This window comes from Ursus americanus, chromosome 5 (genome assembly GCF_024610735.1).
Source record: "Ursus americanus isolate L20-20 chromosome 5, mUrsAme1.1.p, whole genome shotgun sequence".
In the NCBI taxonomy this organism is placed as follows: Eukaryota; Metazoa; Chordata; class Mammalia; order Carnivora; family Ursidae; genus Ursus; species Ursus americanus.
In genome coordinates, this window is record NC_142131.1 from 10,451,130 (window position 1) to 10,471,479 (window position 20,350).

Below are 20,350 nucleotides of genomic sequence, written 5' to 3' on the forward strand. Positions count from 1 at the left end.
ATGCATTCATTCAAGAAATATATTCAGAGTGCCACTGTGTATATCAGGCACTGTTCTGCTCAAGGTATTGGGGACATGGTGGAGAGTAACAGAAAAAAAAAATCTGTCTTCATAGACCTTGTTAGTAGTATTTGAAGACTTTTATATTTAAGAATAAATTATAGAAATAGCTAAAGTTAAGTGGTAGCATACTACATATGTGAAGACAGAATCAATACAGACAAAAAGAGATCACATAGGCAGTATAGAAAGAAGCTTACTATGACTAAGCCTTAGGCTTGTCTTTGGGCTTCCCAAAGCCAAAAGGAAAAAAAAAAGAAATTCAATTAATTATTACTTTTTCCCCTCTGGTATGGGAAAAAATCCTCAGAAGATACAGGATTTTCGAGCAACAATTTCCACACATGCACACACACCACAAACACAAGAAATTGTAAATAAAAAACACTAAGAGAAACTGCTTAATGATTCCAAAGTTCAGGTCCTCAGAACTAGTATACATATAATAAATCAGAAAACTTGGAAAAATACAAATTCTTGGGCACTATGCCTAATATAATGCTTCTCAGGTAGTCCTGAAATGTAGTCTGATACGGGAATCCCAGAGATACTGAGCACTATTTTTAATTTTTTTAATAAAAATGAAGCAGGTCTTATGTGGTACGATCTATTTAAAAACACAAATTGTTTTTCTACAAATAAGAAAAAATGAAGATAAAATAATAAATATATATAATTATATATAATGTATATAAGAAAGATTTTTTAAAAACCAATTTATTACATAAAATTATCCTAAATTATGATACCAAACCAAAAAAAAAAAAAACCAAAAAACCCTAAAAGGGACAAATACAAATTTGTTACTAGTAAGAATACAGATTTTAAGATTCTTAAAGGAAGCATTATAATCTAAAAATATGCTACCTTAGAATTCATGAAAACCATGCAAAGTGTATTTCTGAGATGAAATAACAAAACATTTAAAAAATCGTTAATATATTAATTACATTGATAGAACAGAAATAGCTTTTTTTCAATATTAAAGAGATAAAATGCAAATTAATTATAAACTAAAAAACAAAACACTGACCTGCTCACATATGTTCCACTCACTTACAACCTACAAAACCAAAACACCTACATGAACACAGAGTTTAAAGATGTTTTATAAATTATTATCGGCATAAATGACATCAGTAATTTAGTGCTTAAATGTGTGAGGCACAAGACAAGAGCTTTGTATACATAATTTAATTTAAAATTAGGTATAAAGAAACTACAGATCACTGTTTTGCTATTTCTAATTTTCAAAAAAATCAAAATGGTAGAAACTGAATTTAAACCTACTTCTAATAGTCTTCAAAACAAGTATTGATTATCAATATGCTCTGTTGAATTAAGTCTATAAAAAACTGGAGTTAGATAATAAAGGCAAATATGTGACTAAAATTGAGAATATTCTTTTAAAATATAACAGTGAAAAGATGACTGATAAATAAAATGATATGAAAAGAATATAAACATAATTCTTTAAAATGCAGATAAAAAAAGCTGAAAAAAGTATTTGTGTTTAGTTACTAAAGTCATTATCTTTTACATATTAAAGTTCTCACACACTGATATACAAGAGATACATATTCCATTAGAAATATTTTTTTAATTGAGGACATAATATAGGCAATGCTATTGCAGACATATTTAGCCTGACTAGAAGTTATAAAATATGCAAATTAAAGCAAATTTCATTTCTGCCTATATAAGATTTTTGGTGAAATGAGTGGAATATCTCTCATATGTAACAGCTAGGAGTATAAATTGTCATCTTTTTCTGAAAGTAGGTTAGGTAATATAGAATCAAATGTTTGAAATATTTTCATCATAGTTTACCCAGTGATTCCACTTCAACTAATTTGTCCTAATGAAGTAATCTGAAATGTACTTGCATTGAATACAAATAAAATGACTGTAGCCCTGTTCATGATGATGTAAATGAGATGAAGTGATTTTCATACAATGAAAATAATCTAAGTGCACAAAAAGGGCAGAAAGTTAAAATATCTGTTGCATATCCATAGGCAGTAATTCCCTGTAATCTCTCTAAAGCTATCAGCAAGATTATGTAACATTTTAGAAACATAATCATTTGTTAATACGTGAAAATAGAAATATTTCAAATGTTGCACAAAATTACTATTTGGAGAAAAAAATCCATATAGTAGTTACAGTGTATCCATATTTTGAGGAGAAAATAAATATACACTCAGACTTATCAACTCAGTACTGGAAGTAACTTTAACAATTCTAATAGTTGTCTCTGAGAGAAGGCATATGAGTAACATTACTTTTTTCTTTACACTTTTCCGTATTTCTCATATGTCATTATAGTAAACATGAAGTAATCTTATAATCAGAGAAATTCTGAAATAGTCTTAATAAAATGTCTTATCTGTAAAATGGTTAATCTTGTAAGAACACCATGTCTGTGTTCTTTAGCCACATAAATATGTATTTCAATAATATAAGCAGACATAAGTGACACAGAAGTACTCAGAGAACTGGTTTTTAAGTCTCTTGAGGAATTTTAATCATCTTTATATGTGATTGTTACCACTGGTTTATCGTTAGATAAAAAGAGGCACTGATGATTTGGCTGTCATAAATTTTCTCTATATTTCTTTTCTAGAAAGCATGACAAGACGAACATTGCTCATCAGTATTAGAAATGTCAATGAAATGGTACATAGTAAAATAATCCTCTTCCTCTTATCTCTACAACTTGGCCTACTTTAAAGAAAAACAAAAATCACCATAAGCATGGAGATAAACACTAGGTATGAATGTCTTATAAAAACATAATATACATCCTTTCAGAATTCAGCTCTCAGTAAATTTCCAGTGTTGCTCTCTCAATTGTGGGCAGGATGTGTTTTATTAAACAGCCATATGAGGTGTAAGAACATTTGAGAGCAAGCCTTCACAATGTTTTCCACAGCTAGCTGATGTACAAACCTGCTGAAGGAGGAAGGAAATTGGGTAACAGTTTATGTTCTTAAAAGCCATTAGGTCTGAAAAGATATTATCCTCAAGAAAAGGAAATAGCAGCTGAGCAGCTTACACTAAACCCGATTTTGTTTTTCATGGTACAGTTGGCTTTCCTTAATGGAGAAGACAAAAAATCTTCTCAATCTCCTTCTTGGGTTGTCTATAACCCAAACTTATGTTTATTTCTATAAGAGAAAAACTGGCACAAATCTACTTTTCCAAATGATAAACCTGCATTTTCAATGTAGTTACATTTAATCAACAGTTTATGTGAAAGCACATCCCAATAGCATATCGGAAATCTTTCCATACATGACAAAATTCGTAAGTATGCCGAGAAAGACCTACTGTTTGCTGAACAGTAAGATGAACCCTATGAAGGGTAGGGAAGAAATATAAGACCCGACTTCTGCCTTCTGTGGGATTACAATTTATCTGAGATGATACTAATTTATTGAATGCTTGCTTTCTTCCTGGAGATGAGCTAGGCAATTTGAAATCACTTAATCCTTAATAATGCCTTGAAATACATCTCATTATCCCTATTTTACAAATGAGGCCACCACGTTCCAAGAGGTTAAATATCTTGCCTAAGGTGGTATATTTAGTAAGTAGCAAAGCTGGGATTTTTGGGGACTCTGTCAGATTCTAAAATCATAAGTTTTTAACATTGCGAAACTATCTTATCCAGACAATTCAGACAGGTTTCCACTGTGTTACTGCATAATGCAGGTCTTTACTAGTATTTCTGCTCTGCTAAAAATACAAGACATTTGAGACTATTCTCTTACCTCTGGTTAGAGACATGGGCTTACTGAATCTTAAATAATAAAAATTTTAATTTATGTCAAATTAACAAACCCCATATATTTGCATATTAAGTTTTATTATACTCTCTGACTTGGCATCTAACTCTTTCTTTAATTTGTGAAGACTATTGTTTGCTATAAATCAAAGCTTGAACCAAAATTCTTTCAACATCCATCTCTATCCTCATATATTATTGTCACCACTAAGATTATTTAATATACCACTTGTTGAGATTCCCAAATTTCATCCACAAGAAAATAATCTGTATATTTTAAATGAGGTTATTACATATGGAATTATTGATATGCCACAAAATTGACAAATTTCTGCAAATGGATATGATTCCTTTTTTAATGACTTTTTTTCTGATGAATTACGTATCTAGGATTTACTAATAATGGCATTTCATTGTTATTCAATATGGTATCATTTGCAATCCTTTGCTAAAGTAATTCTATGAAAGGCATTTTTAAAATTGTATGAATAGGAGATTTACAAAGGTTTGGGTAAATCACAATAGAAAATTTCCATCTATTCCAATACCCTACCAGTACTCAGGATGTTGACTATGTTTGGCATTTACTCACCAAGTTTAATGTTTAGTACTTGAAACTGTATGCTGTGTAGGACAAACATATTGCTTTGTGATAAAATACCAAACATTTACTAAACCCTTCCAAAATGAATGGGTAAATCCAAATTAAAGGATACTGCTTCAAGATCCTTTGAAGTTTACAATCTGCATTCCTCTCCAAAATGGGTAATTTAAGTAGTTCTCAGTTATGTTCAAAAGGAGAGACACAAGTTCTGATTCCAGTTTATGTAGAATTAAAAATCAATTTACATAATGATAGGATGTCATCTCTATAGAAATATAGATTTGTCAATTGATGACTTACATAATTTGCTAACTTGTGGAAACAAACAGTAACATACTAATTACCTCACACATTATATCAAAATAAGTTATGAATTAATTAAAATTTTCTATGTAAATATTTTAAAAAATCAAACTTATAGGTACTGAGAGAGAAATGTGATTTTCCTTCCATAAAGAATTGACCGATTTGACTGAGTCAAAAGATTGATTACAAGCTTCGATATAGTCTGGGAGTCATTTAGAAGTTTCTCAATATGGTTGTTTGGAAGGAGTTAGGGAGTCTAATGCTATCAGTCATTTTACACAAATATCCTGATCAACCAAAATGTATTTACCTTAACAATGCATTCAACAATGATGGAAGGTCTGTCACGAAGATATAATCACACCTCATTTTAAGAAACAAATATGGAAACAAAATACCATCCATTTTGGTAATGGAGAGGACTCTCTTCATTTGCTTAAATAGGAACTGGAAAAATTTTATTTAAAATTCATATCTGTGGCAAGTATAGTAATTTCCAGCCAGCATACTCAGCTGTTCAATACAGACACTACATAAATCTGCTCAACAACATAAACACACTGCCTCAAAGCAATCTCACGAATTAAATAGCCTGTTTCCTGGAGAGAGAAAAGTATAGAACAAAATTAATAGTACAGCTACTGTATCTCAATGGGGAACTACTCTCAAGCCTGAATCATTGCCGGAGAGGAGACGTTAACAGAGCTGATTGTAGTCACTATGAGTGAAGAAGCCTGTGAACTCAAGAGAGAGGAGTAAGAGAGTTGATTTGGAAGCATGTTGCTAATTAGCTAACTTAACAGAAATGAAAGTCATGTAAAAAGCTAATTAAGTGAAATTGATGTGCATGATCTCAGTCTTTATTTTGAATATAGCCGAAGCAATCTCTGAGCTAGGGAATCCAAACTCCAGAGAACAGGGTTTCCATGGGATGGGTGCTAGTAAGAGGGGTCAATTTCAACTGCTCTTAAAGTACATTTCTTCATGCTCTTGTGGTTCCCAAGCCCAGCCATCCATGTCAATTCTGTCTTGAGGGACACTTGCTCCTTGTAAGATTGTCAAGCATGTTAAAAGTGTAAAAAATTTGATACTGACCTCATTTTTTTTATCTAATTATAACTCCCATGGTCTTAATTGCATTGCTGATTTGGAAAGTGCTATGAACTACCATTCTACCCAGAGCTGAAAGATCCAAAGTAAGGGAATATTTTTGTTACCCCTTTAAAATTTATGTTTTCTTAATTTTTCTTCTCACTGAATTAATGAGTTTGCCCACTTCATCTTGCACATTTGAAATGCATGCTTGAGCACCTATAGTCTAAAGAATCCTTTTAAAAAAACTTGAAAATATTGTACTGTATTGTTTTGAGGTGCTCATAGCAACTTTCAGCAAATTTAATTTAATGTATATCACAGAAGTGAACAGAAGAAGGAGAATGGGTGGTGCTTAAAGTCTTTAAGGATTTATACATCTTGTCTTTTACAGGTAACAGGGTAAAACCCAATGAAAAGTCCAAAGAAGTCAGGAAGATCTAAATAAACTTTAAAAATAAAAACAGTGACCATTAATTGAGTAATTGCTTTAAGCCACTGACCAGGCCAACCAAGCACATGAAGACATTATCCTACTAAATCTTGATAAAAACAAAAACAAAACAAAAAAACCCTCTGTGAAATTATAACCCCCATTTTATAGAAAATTCAACCAAGAGAAAATTTAAGTAATTATCTATGACAGAGTTAGTAGAAACAATAGAAAGGTTTCAAACTCAAGTCTTCCCCCAAAGCTCATGTTTTTAACTCTAAAACCTAGACTGCAAAATATAAGGAAAATTATTTCCAAAAGCATTTTTCCAAAAAGATTCTCATTTGGGAAATTTTCTGATCCCACTTCTTTAGCTAAGTCCAAGGTTTTGACATGAAACCCTGGTGTAAAATATTTGACATTCCAGACACTGTTGTTTCTACTTTTATGAAGTTTAATTAGTGGGTCATTATCATCTTCCCCTCCTGCTTCTCCACTTCTTTCTCATTATTATTGTTAGGTATTTACATTCTGAAGGTAGATGACTAGATAAAGTCAAAAACCTTTTTGTGCCTTTTTTCATTTTTAAGAGTTTGCAAATTTACCCTGCATTTATTAACTTTCACTGTTACATACCTTGACTGTCAAATTGAATAACTGACAAAGGGATCTTCTGTTAAGATCAGAATTTACAGTTTCTCAATTGAGTCTAAACTATGCCTAACCATGGTATAACTGGGTATATCTGGTAGATTGATTGAGAAGGACAGGCCAGAAGTATTTTTTGCATGGGGTAGAAAGAACCTTACAGGGGAAAAATTTACCTTAAGGAGACAACACATAATTCTGCACAATGAGAAAGCTTCTCCTAAGCTGAGAGAGAGAAGGTCAATTCAAAGTACAGTGTGATACTGTCATTCAAATTTATCCTCTGGCCGATCTGCTATAGGGCTAGGATTGAATCCCAGAAATAGTAGGGCTGAGGTATAAGCCTAGAAAAATATTTTCCCTAAAAGCTCAATAAGATATTAAGGATGCAAGATATATACACAATGAAGAGTATACTGACTTCTCCAAATTATGACCAAGTGTATAGAATCACTTTGATATACTAAGAGGACATACATGTGAAGGCAGCAACAGGACCCAGTGCCCAGGTGTAGGGACAGATCCCTCACTTGATGAAGGGGACCTCAAGTGTAGTGGTGTCTGGTGCTTGTTACTTGGTAACAGCAGGAATCAATGACAGTGGTGACAACTGGTACCAACTACTTTGGAAAATCATAGGACCGTTTGACACAGAAAGCATACCCCTTACAGAGACACTCTCAACTGTGGTAGGAGAGGAAAAAGTTTGGCAATAATGTGGGTGATAAAAAGCTGTTCCTCATTCATGTGGTAACCTACCCCCAACCAGAGACTTCCTCCACAACTAAGAGATGTTTTCAACAGGGCTAATGTGCTGATAAAAGTTGGTGAGGATGTAGAGAAAGGGGAACCCTCTTAAACTGTTGATGGGAATGCAAGCTGGTACAGCCACTCTGGAAAACAGTATGGATGTTCCTCAAAACATTAAAAATAGAGCTACCCTATGATCCAGCAATTGCACTATTAGGTATTTACCCCGAAGATACAGATGTAGTGAAAAGAAGGGGCATATGCACCCCAATGTTCATAGCAGCAATGTCCATAATAGCCAAACTGTGGAAGGAGCCAAGATGCCCTTCAACAGATGAATGGATAAAGAAGATGTGGTTCATATATACAATTAAATATTACTCTGGCATCAGAAAGGATGAATAACCACCAGTTGCATCGAGATGGATGCAACTGGAGGGGATTATACCAAGTTAAGTAAGTCAAACAGAGCAAGACAATTATCATATGGTTTCACTCATATGTGGAACATAAAGAATAGAGCAGAGGACCATTGGGGAAGGGAGGGAAAACTGCATGGGAAGAAATCAGAGAGGGAGACAAACCATGAGAGACTCTGGACTCCAGGAAACAAAATGAGGGTTACAGAAGGGCAAGGGGTGGGAAAATGGGGTATCTGAGTGACAGGTATTAAGGAGGGCACGTGTGGTGATGAGCACTGGGTGTTATAAGCAACTAATGAATCATTGAACACTACACCAAAAACTAATGATGCACTAGATGTTGACTAACTGAAAATAATAATAATAATAATAATAATAATAATAGAAATGTTGGTAGCTGTAAGGTTAGGAAATACTGTTGGTTTTTGTTATCTAGATCATGAAAATTTTAAGACACTTTTTATGAAAATTATGAGAATTGTTATAATACTAAAAGCTTTTACCAATTTTCAATTTTGCAAGTGAAACATGATGGGTCTGGGGTTCATAATGGTACCTCTCAGAACCCAGACTGATATATATTTGATCTCTGTAGAATGAACACTACGTCGTTGGTTAACAAAATAGCTTTTTCTCTTTTTCAATTCATGTGCCTTATTCAAAACATCTTAATAATTATATGTCTTTAGTTCTATTGCCTAGAATATTCAGTGTGAGCCCTAAGGTGTAAACTTCAAGGGGTCACTCCCTCAGAGGGTTATGCAAATGTCAACCTTGTCTTTATGGTCTTCACCCTAGCCCCAGCCCTGGAACATATCCTTGTCATGCTCCTCATTTAATTGGAATACTTTTGAAATTTTACCTCTAAGTATGATGTTTGTTCTAGGTTTTTGAAAGGAACTCATTATTCAATTAAGAAAAGCATCTTGTACTTTTAGTTTGCTATTAGATTTTTAAATGGATAACAAATTTAAACAATTGTTTTTCTGCATTATTTGAAAGCCTCATTTTTTAAATAAAATCCATTACTATCAATGTAGTAATTTACATTAAAAGATGTCTATGATTTTGATTCATTGTTATATTCCTGAGCTAACCTCCTTTTCTATAAAACCCAATTAAAGTACCACTTTTGATCTGTCAGCCAAAAGTAATGTCTTCCTCCGTCCTCTAAATTGCTAGAGCACTATATTTACCTTTTCTATATACTTTGGCACATTCTACCTTATAGTATATCTAGATATGTGTATGTTGTCTCTTATACTTCATTATTCCTCATTATGCAAAGAATAATAGATTCAAAAACAGAAAAGTTGAGATGGATTCCAGGTCTACCACCTAAAAATATTCTAAGGCTCAATTTCCTTTTATACAAAATAAAGATCATAATGTATGCTTTGTCTGCCTTATAGAGTTTTATATTTATCTAAATGAAATATATTGATCATAGTATCTGTAAATGTAGAAGGCTTCACACGTATCACTTTTATTTTGATCATTAAGCTTGAAACTTTGCAAAAATTTTATTCAGTATTGGCTATACTTGGAGATAACTGTTACCTTGAAAAGTTCCTCAGATTTTTATTTTAATACAATCCTGGAATAAATATGCAACAGCAATAGTCATATTGAAAGATTATCAATTATCCTTTCATGTGCTATAAATCAGATTGCCTTGTGGCTCACCACACAATCTATGAATGCCATAAATTCCCTGAAAGAGATGGCGGATTCAACTAACACAAAGCAATCATTGTTCTACTTTAATTTCAAAGAGTATTTTATGAGACCTTGGAGAAAAAAAATGTTGAAAGGAAGAATGGACCTTCAAATACTAAAAATTTCCCACTACATATACAAAACAAAGTTCTGGCATCATGAAGTCATGGATATAGGCAACTCAGGATATTCTGTAGGGAAATAAAATAAAAAAAAATGATTTTAGTTTCATGAGAAGAGGGGGATTGATTTAGGGAATGACCTATCGGTTAGTTATTGCTGTATAACAAACCACACCTAAACTTAAGTGTCTTACCAATTATTATTTATTATGACTCTACAGGTTCCATATGAAGTTATGCTGATCTGAGTTGCCCATGCATATGTGTCTGCAGTTAGCAGGGAGGTCTTCAGTGGCTGAAATGGGGTGATCTTGGATGGGATGAATCACTTCTGCTCCATATTACTTTTCAGCATTCAGCATTTTATCTCAGGCTTGCTATCATGGTGAAGGCAGAGGACCAGACAGATAGAACTAGACTACAAAACACCTCTTAAAGCCTAGGCTTGGGAATTTGCACAGCATCATTTCCATCACCACATTCTATTAGTCAAAGCAAATCACTGGGCCAGCTCAAATTCAGAGTGGAGAAATAGACTCCACCTCTTCGTGGGCAGAACTGCACATTTACATTGCAATGGACATGAATACACAAAGATAAAGAGAATTGGGGGCATTTTTGTGGTCTACATGCCCATCTATGGCGAAATCCTATAATAGATGTGTTGAAAAAAGTCAAAAGCCAAGAGGGCTTGCCCTTACTCTCATTTGGTGTTGTGGAGAGTGAGAGCCACAGGGTTCCAATGTCCAACAGGAAGTTGTAAGAGGAGACTTGATTAAAATATTCAGCCCTCCCTTTGCTCCCACATGTACTGAGGTGAATGTAACTGGAAGTTTTTGCATGCCCTGTGGGAGACAAGGAAGTGATAACTAAGTTGAGAGTCAAGACCTGCTACACAATCATAGAGCAAGGTACAAGCTAGAGAAGCTGGGTTAGAAAATCTGTGTAAGGATCATATAGACAATGTTGCTTACACACTTCAAGGTCTGCAGCATTGATAAGAAATTAAATAAGAACTATGACCCAGCAATTGCACTACTAGTTATTTACCCAAAAGATAAAAAAATACTGATTTGAAGCGGCACATGCACCCCAACGTTAATAGCAGCATTATCAACAAAAGCCAAATTATTGAAAGAGCCCAAATGTCCATCAACTGACAACTGGATAAAGGAGATGTGGTACACACACACACACACACACACACACACACCATATAATGGAATATTATATATATATAGGAATATTACTCAGCCATCAAAAAAATGAAATCTTGTCATTTGCAGCAACGTAGATGGAGCCAGAGTGTATTATGCTAAGTGAAATAAGCCAATCAGAGAAACACAAATACCATAGGATTTCAATAACATGTGGAATTTAAGAAGCAAAGCAGATTAACATAGGGGAAAGAAAAAAAAGAGTGGGAGGCAAACCATAACAGACTCTTAACTGAAGAGAACAAACTGAGGGTTGATGGAGGGAGGAGGCTGGGCGATGGGCTAGATGGGTGATAGGTTAAGGAGGGCACTTGTTATGATGAGCACTGGGTGTTATACATAAATGATGAATCACTAAATTCTACTCCTGAAATCAATATTACACTACATGTTAACTAACTAGAATTAAATAAAAACTTGAAACATTAAAAAAAAAAAAGAACTATCAGGCTCTGACTGGGTTAAAAACAAAACAAAACAAAATACAAGAATACAAAAGACACCCAAGAATAATTTATATGTTATCTAGCTCTAGACCAGCTAAAACAATGAAATGGAAACTAACAAAGACTGAAAAGCTAGCACACAGAGTTTACTGTTCTCTTTCACCTACAACACACCACAAAGTCAGGTACACTACCCCAAATACGTTGGAGAAAAGAAAAATTTCCATCTTGGAGTGGAAAAGTGTTGGAGTTGGGACCATAAATTGAACGTATACTCAAAAGAGATAAGAGCAACAGACTTATATGAAAGGAGATGCAAATATCAGAAGGTACTGAGATACAGCAGTTTAGCAATTTAAACAAAGCAAAACAAAACAACAACAACAACAAAACCAAAAACCTGCTAACCAATGACTGGGCAAGATTAGATCAGATACATAAAATATGAAGAGTCGGTTTTCTTAGCATATCAGAGAAGCAGTGAGGAACAGTTCTAGATTTTGTGGAGGCTGTTCAAGAGAAATGAAACAAAGTATAGTACTTTTACAAATATTACACAAACATATGATCATGTGAAAACATTGCAAAGGTTCCTTCCTGGGTGTCAGAACAGGCTCATCTAAGGTAGGGACTTGAAACTTGGGCCAGTAGCTTCTCAGTGAATCTGCCTTTGATGCAGCATATTACAGATGAGCGTTTGTTAATAAGGGTGCCATCATTGTTCCTTACTCTCTTGCTACAGAAATCTTTCTATAATGGGTTAAGGGGCACTTCCATCTATTAGGTGGCATAAGAAAGGCATTAAGGTATTTAGAACAGAACATGTTTCTGCAGGGAAAAAGTCTATTTCATTCTCCTCTGAGTTCAAATAGAAATAACCATTTTACAGGTCTTGATTGGTAATTGTTTTAAGGATGCCTTTAAAAGCCTTGAAGATGTAAGTATTAAACACTGGCAGCAACGCATTATGAATGGGGTGGCTGAAGGCTCCAAGTGAGAGAAGCTGGAGAGTTTCCTGGAGTTCGTAGAAGTCGTGGAGAAGAAGTACCATAGCTCAGTCTCCACCCAGATACTTTTCTCCAAGCTTCTCAGAGCTAAACATTATGTCACCTCAACAAGATGGTCTGTGGTGTATGTTCCAGATTTCTTCTCACCTCTTCACAGCATTTCCCTTTGATGATCAAGACCTAGTAAAATATTAAGGTTTCTTATTCTACTTCGGTGGGCCCATATTTGATTCCTTCTTCCTCAAACTATGGTCCTACTGTCCAAACTGTGTTCACGACAACCTTTGTTGATGAGCTGAGGTTAATGTGCTGAATGTTTATGTCTAGTCTTTACAATGAAATAGGGTCATTTGGTATTAGACTGCCTTTGTCATTCCTGCAGAAAGATTACATTGTTTTAGACCAACCTATACTGAATCAACTTTTATGATTCTGATCTATTGTGATATAATAATTAATAAACCACAATCCACTCTTTATCCGAGTCACTTGATTTTCCTATTTATATATAATTCGAAAGAGTTTACCTAGTCAAACTTGATTCTAAGTGTTTCTCAATATTTCATACTATGTCAAGACTTTATAATAGAGTTTGGCATTGTCATTCTACGTTTGAACAATTAGATGAAATGCTACTGAAAATCAGGCGTAGCATTGTCCTTAGTTTTCATTTAATTAGCTTTTTTTGAATTATAATTTATAATTCTGCATGCTAAAAATGACAAGTTCTTATATTCTCCTACTGACTGACTAAACAAACAACGCTTTCTATATACTCCATCTTTTTTGCTTCACTGAACTATGAAAATCTACTCAACTATTTGAAATGGATTTTGCAATATTTACTAAGATACAATCTGAGATTCCAATCTTCTAGCACACCATGAGCTATTCTAAGTGTTTCAGAGAGATAAGAAGATAGATAGCTATATAGCATTCATGGAGTGTTTTATACTACTCCTTCTTAAAACGCAGTATAAGGCAATCTGCTCATATAATTTCAATATTCTTTTTCTATAGTCAAGAGTATATTTAGAAAAATATAAAAGTTGAATCCGTCTTATGTACGGAACCAATTTTCATGTCCTAACAGGTCCTTCTAAACAATGGCTAAGATACTATAAATACAGGTACATCCATTTTAGTGAGAAATCCTATAAAATAGATGTCTTCACAAACTCCTGTTTATACAGTATTCAGTCTATTTAGTGAAGATGTTATCCTTTTATAAAGCATTAATGACTGCTGTGTTAAAGGTCTCTGTGACACAAAGGAGTCACTTGTTTTTCAAGGAATCAAGCGTATATTGACTTGGGTCCACTGCTTAGAAATTTGAAGCATGTCTGCATAGTTAACAGTTTACAATTGTATTTAAAAATTCACCAGGCAAGATGAATGAGAGGGAATATTTCTTAAAAGAAATTAAGACTAATGCATGTTAAGTGTTACGGAAGAGGGAAATTATCATGGGGTGGAGAGAAAGTAAAGCTTGGGGGTATGAGTCTAAATTTTAACAATGCCACTAATTTACACCATGATGAGGGCCAGTTGAGATGAGTTATCTGTCTAGGCCTCAGTTTCCTTGCCTGTAACATGCTGTGATCAAACTCAAATAACATTTCTAAAATATATTCCATGAGCTCTACAGCCAAGTAATGATTATGAAGAAAGAAAGAAAGAAAGAAAGAAAGAAAGAAAGAAAGAAAGAAAGAAAGAAAGAAAGAAAGAAAGAAAGAAAGAAAAGGAGAGAGGTCTAAGTACAGAGAGTGCACACTGAATCAGTAGATTCACAGTACATATTAATGAGATCTGAGTAACCTGGAAGTAAATAAATATCTTAAATTGTTTTGAAAATTCTTTTCTGAGTGTATTTAACTAGAAAATCCCCTTCAGGGGCGCCTGGGTGGTGCAGTCCTTAAGCGTCTGCCTTCAGCTCAGGGCGAGATCCCGGCGTTCTGGGATTGAAACCCCACATCAGGTTCCTCCGCTGGGAGCCTGCTTCTTCCTCTCCCACTCCCCCTGCTTGTGTTCCCTCTCTCGCTGGCTGTCTCTGTCAAATAAATAAATAAAATATTTTTTTAAAAAAAAAAGAAAATCCCCTTCAAACTCTCCTTTTATGACACATCTATTAATATATCAAAAAAATACTATTACAAGAGACATGTTGGGAGATACTGATCTCTAAGTTTCCTCTAGCTTTAATATATAGTACATTTTCCTGAAAGCTCTACCTTCTCCCAGAGTGTATTTCCTGATCTTAGAGCACCTGGATGAAGAGTTTCCTCCTATGTGGTACTCCCATCTCCAGTTTTGTCTGCACAGAAGCAATCGCTGCCCTGAACCACCCAGAGTCATCTTCTTGGCCTCTGTTCTGGTCATCTCTATGAAGTATGTCCCCTGCCCACTGTTCAGTGCTCGCCACATCTCAGTCCAGGAGTCTAGGACATTCTTCCACGGTCCACATCACATCAGTCTACAATTCTACTCAGGTTCTGGTTAGGAGCACAGAGACTGCGAACCTCCTTGAACTACCACCACCCTCTATAGCCAGTGCTGATTTTGTTGCTCTGCCAGTGAAAGGGCATTCCACTCTAAGAGGATTTAAAAAACAGCTCTTTGGAACCTTCCACAGGTTCATGATGGTTAAGCTGCAAACAAGCAGAACAGACTCAAAAGGAACTAAAATTGAAAATGTAACCCATAATCCATCCCTTTAATTGGTACAATAGCTACTAAAGGATTTATTATATCGCCAGGTGAAAAAAAATTTTCTCTCCTCTATGGAAGTTATACTGTGCACAGAACTCATGGTAACTGACTTAATTAATTAATAATTAATTAATTTTCTCAACTCTTCCTACTGTTTTGTCCAACCTTCCTAGAATCTCTTTTCACCCACCTGTACTTTTTCAGGAAATACAGTTTATTGGATATTAACCTACATTAAGCATAGTATTTTATCTAGAGTTAATACTTAACTAAAAGTCTAAGTCTCTTATTCAATAAAATTTTATCTAAGAAAAATACACTAGACTTAATTAGTTGGAAATCTTCCATTTCTAAGTAACAGTGAAATAATAAAGGAAATATATCAGCTCAGGGAACTAGAAACATTTAAAGAAATGTGCTGTGAGGCTTAATTCAGAAGCTCAAACTTCGGTGGTATGTGTTCCATCATAAGATTGACTCACCTCACAGTAACTGATTGCCTATTCTGTGATCAAGCTTCAGACACCACATGCTTCATCATTCACACCAAGCAGGAAGAGTGAGAACCTCACCCTTCCTGAAAATCATACAATAGTCTCAGGCTTTATTTTGATTGATTCAATTAGGATATTTCCTTACCTTAGAAAATTGAAATACTCAATGTCTTATGTCTCAGATTATCAATTACTATTAATAAGCAGTTGGCCTGAATGGTTTGGACTAGGTCTACCACTGGATATGAGGATGAAGTCAAAGCCATTCAAGTCACAAGACTGGCTTCCTTAGGATGAGTGAAAGGGATTAGAAGCTTTAGAAGTAACCACAATGTCAACTCTCTTTCTTTCTTCATACACACACGCATACATACTTAAAAACACATATTTTATGAAAAATGAAAACAAATAAAGCTAAGAGAATTATAAAATTTTCACCAGGCAAGCCAAGCCTCTGAATGTCTTAGAATATCGCCCAGAGTTCCCTTTTAAGGTCATCTTTCTCACACTCAGAACATGCTGAAAGTATAGCCCTTAAATAGATCTGTTTTATACCACATATATATAACATGCCCTATGCAGTTGAATTGTCTTAGGGTGGGCTTCTTGCTCTAAAGCAGCAAATACACAAACTGTAAAAGATGAAGAGAGTCAGTCAGATTTTACCTTGACCTGAGATATGCAGTTTGTTGTTGGAGCTGAGAATGAAGGACACAAATGAAGTGTTGGAGCCCTGAGGTCTCATAGGAAGCCAAAGTCATGAGTAATAAGAAGCTATGAGACAGAGTTCATGGAGATTAGAAAGGACCTCCATGAGAGGTCAGAAGGTACAAGGGTAAAGACAAAAACACAGGAGAAAGGGACAGTATCCCCATTTTTGAAGGTTTTTGGTTCCAGACTCTATGAGCACATCTACACTTCTTTTTTTTGAAATCCCTGCTATTGTTGCTCTTGTGGGTTTTTTTTTTTTTAGAACTACTTACTCCTTACATATGGTATTTTGAATGAGTTTCTGTTCCACATGGATGATATGAACAATAGAAACAAACTAAAGAACATATTACTAAAGGATTCTTTGTTTAAGCAAATAATTCACTATAGGGATTCTTTGAAAAAAATATACATTCTTGTTATATTTAAATATACTTTAAAGTTTTACTTGACAGGTCCAGGAACAATTTCTTAACATGAGATGTACTCTTAATAAACCTTTTCTTTTCAAAACATGTATTCTTTAAATTGCCTACCAAAATTTTGAAGAAGAAAAAAATTGCAGCTCCTCCCTCCCCTACCAAAATGTACTGCTAATACAAGCTGGACAGCAACAGCCCTATGGTGAAGATAACTGTGGGCTAAGAACACATGACTCTTACTTAAACACATACTGATTTTTCTCTCTGGTTAAATTAGAGAAGGCTGAAATGACTAGTTCCAACATATTAAATAGGATGGTTAATCTGCTTTCCCAGTTACTGTTGAATAAGTATACTTTATTTCTAATTTACAAAATATTTCTAAAATACCCTTAGTTGAAAATAATTGTGAAGAGATTTCCAAGCAATCATTATTGAATTTAAGAATTTAATCCAGTTTTTAAATTTTAGTACTATTGTGATCCTTGAAGCCACAATTATAGTCTGAAAATGAGTTATAAAATTATTCAGTACTCTTTTTTTCTGGAAAGAAAATGTAAATTTGGTAAGATCATATACCTTACCAGCAGAGAAGAGCCATTGACATGCTGCACTGAGTCAGCATGGAAATTTGCCTAGAAGCAGGGGTTCTGTACTCCTAATTGACCTGCCAGTTTGAAATCTTTTCTTGGCAACCATGACTTCCTACGGAGTTGAAAATACTGTCCATCTTAAGCTCAGATAGCATATTTAGTCTGAAGCAATATGATGTTCAAAGTAAAACTACACAAGAGGAAAAAAGACACATTTTTTGAATTTCTAATGAAGGAAAAAATAATCAATAGCTGTTGGATTCAATATATTGGATTTAAAATATCCTCTCATCTATCCTGATTATTATTGCCAAGGGGATTTTATTAGTTGCCTATATTTTTAGAGTACATTTTCATTTCTATAAGAATCATCAATGCTTGATCAATGAGTGTGATAAGTTAACCTGTAGGATTTTTGATGTAGAAAAGAAGTAGGCCTACAATTTTGTTTCTTAATGCATTTCTCCAGGCTGATTCTCTCAGACACCATGGGAAGTTTCAAAACTATTCTCATGATATGTCTAACTGCCAAGTTCCTAGCTGCTATAGTGGTCGTAATTGGTAGGTAATTGGTTGTTGGGGACTCTTCTCTTAGCCTATAGCTGCCTCTGCGTGCTCCTTCAGCAGAACATTTTAGAGTCATCAGGAGTTAATTCCACACCCTTCATGTTCCTTCCACATTAAAAAATTTTATTCCTATAATATCTCAGTTCCCTGATATATGGTCATTAGGCCCTACTGTTAGACATTCCTGTAAAAAGAGTATCTGTAAAACCATATAATCTTTTCTTTTATTTACCAGTATTGACCATAAGTTATATGAAAAATATATTCTTTATCTTGGTCCTAGTAACCTTCCTTTTATATTTATTTATTTATTCATTCATTCATTCATTCATTCATTACCTTTCTTATGGGTATCTTGTTTCTTAGTTCTAGTGACTTATTCCAAGGTTATGCTACTTCCACAAATGGGGCAAAGCCAGAGAGAATCTTCTGTCTAAAACTTAAACTGTGGAATGGCTCTGGATCCCCTGGATCCTAGGGATCTTCTCAAGGGACAGCAAATAGAACAAGAGATTCTAGTGGCCTGTCCTCACATGGGATGTTTCCAGTTCTATGCAGATTCCTTGGTTTTTCTGTACGGAACTGGAAAACAAGAAAAGTTTGGAATTTCTGACTTCTCAAAATACAAATGGCTTCCTGAACTCTCTCTGAACGTTCATATTGTCCATTGTCCCAGGCTTATTCTTCAGCAGAGACCCAATTTTCTCTTTAGACTTTTATGTTATCTAAAGCAGTATGTATCCTCTATGCTTAAAACAGTTTGGGAACATATTTTTGAAATTGCAACTTTAAAATCCCAATTTACACTGGCTACAAACAGAAGATATGACTTTTTGATGAAAGCTAAAAATATATTAGGTTTCCTTATTACCATGGCTTCTGACCTTTAGCATCAGGAACATTAGTATCTGATATCATACCCAAAAATAAAAATCAATTTGTAATTTGCCACACAGAACTGATCCAAATACCATGAAAGCACTTTATTGGACTGATACTGTCTCTAGATGAGCTGCTGAGATCCTATTTGGCCCTGGAGGCAGAACCGCAACAACTACGAGGTATCTATGAAAATGACTGCCAAGTACCCCCAGTAGCTGCAAGACGACAGATAAATTCTTACCACCGCATTCATTAACTACCGCAGCGTGTGCCAAGCCAGAAGGGAAAAAGATGACTGAATAATTCTCCATCATTTTTAGTTTGCCAATTACTACATGCACAAAAACAAAATAAATATCTGGTTTTTAGAAAATGTGTCAGTGCTTCAAGAGCCCCACCTTCAGTTGTGTGAAATATATGTACTTTGGCAGAAATAGTCTTTGCCTTACTCTACTGTGAAAGCAGCTGTGTGTGAATGAAATCTGAAAATCACATTCAGAGGAGTACCTGTTTGAACATATTTTTCACTCAGATGAACCATAGCATTAATGAAAACCTATAAATCTTGTGTACATTTCAAATAAAAACTACCACAAATGCTTAACCACTTGTCTTGACAGGATATGCTTTGCGGAGTCCATGATGGGAACTTAAATTTGGGGAAAAGAGTAAAAAGAAAATGTTAGTCATCATGCTCACAATTACAGATTGGTGACTTAATGTTATTGTACTGAGAGGGAGAGAAGGCATAGTCAAATGGTACTTATTTGGTCAAATGCTAGAAAGAAAAAAAAAAAAACATGTTTCTCTTTAACATGTTCCAACCCACAGTGGAGACTAAACTAAGCTACAGTTACCAAAGGAACCTCAGGGGAAAATCTGTGGCAGTGTTGTTGCCAATGTATGAGCAACGCCACAGTCTAGTGGATTGAAAATCACTTGTATATATCTGTAAAAACAAGAGGCCCTTGTGTCCATTCCTTAGCCATGACTTCATTCTCTGGTAATTGTATTTCTACCAATCTTACGTGTTGCCCCACCACCTCTAAGAGCATAAATAGCTCTTAGAGTCACTTCTAATTAAAAAAAAAAAAATGTCCAGAGCTTCTCCAATATTAATTGCCGTGAAATTACAAAAAAATATAGCCATCTAAAAAGTAATGTAATTGGATGTCTAATCCAGGAGCAAAGCAAAATGGGAGGGGGGCTACCAAAGGTTTGTGAGCAACTAAAAAATACACACCAATAGATCAAGAAGGGTCCTAGCTGACTGGAATGCTTGGCAGATAGGATGCTTTCTTGCTTTCTTGGGATTGATCAAATGTATTTGAACACATTACATTTTATCACACTCTT